Source organism: Salmo salar, unplaced genomic scaffold, assembly GCF_905237065.1.
Source record: "Salmo salar unplaced genomic scaffold, Ssal_v3.1, whole genome shotgun sequence".
NCBI classification, from domain to species: domain Eukaryota; kingdom Metazoa; phylum Chordata; class Actinopteri; order Salmoniformes; family Salmonidae; genus Salmo; species Salmo salar.
In genome coordinates this window covers 5,435-6,425 of record NW_025548947.1, presented here as the reverse complement: position 1 = coordinate 6,425, position 991 = coordinate 5,435, and positions in this window count along the sequence as shown.

Genomic DNA, 991 nt, shown 5'->3' with positions numbered 1-991 from the left:
CCCTTCACAGCTCCGTAGGCAATCACCATGGTCTTGTAGCGGATGCGAGCTTCAACTGGAAGCCAGTGGAGAGAGCGGAGGAGCGGGGTGACGTGAGAGAACTTGGGAAGGTTGAACACCAGACGGGCTGCGGCGTTCTGGATGAGTTGTAGGGGTTTAATGGCACAGGCAGGGAGCCCAGCCAACAGCGAGTTGCAGTAATCCAGACGGGAGATGACAAGTGCCTGGATTAGGACCTGCGCCGCTTCCTGTGTGAGGCAGGGTCGTACTCTGCGAATGTTGTAGAGCATGAACCTACAGGATCGGGTCACCGCCTTGATGTTAGTGGAGAACGACAGGGTGTTGTCCAGGATCACGCCAAGGTTCTTAGCACTCTGGGAGGAGGACACAAGGGAGTTGTCAACCGTGATGGCGAGATCATGGAACGGGCAGTCCTTCCCCGGGAGGAAGAAACTAACTAACTGTACTGTTTGTGCACATGAATTGAGTATTTAGTATGCTTATTGGTCATAGTAAATATACCATAGTATACCTCTAACCCTTCTTTGGACACTTTGTTATCTAACCTCCAGATAAGCTTCAATGCCATACAACTCTCCTTCCGTGGCCTCCAACTGCTCTTAAATGCAAGTACAACTAAATGCATGCTCTTCAACCGATCGTTTCCCGCACCTGCCCACCCGTCCAGCATCACTACTCTGGAAGGTTCTGACTTAGAATATGTGGACAACTACAAATACCTAGGTGTCTGGTTAGACTGTAAACTCTCCTTTGTTAGGGTTGAACTGGCTATTTGTATGCATAACCTTTATAATATACCGGGGAAGCTATGCTACAATATTAAGTATATAAACTACGGGGAAATCAACTGTTGAAGACAAGTAGAACTACAACAGGAAGTGCGTCACGACGCTGGGATCAGCCTGCACGCCGACGACAGGAGGAGCAAGTTTAAACCACACTCCTCCTCCCTCGGACAGGCCAGCATTGA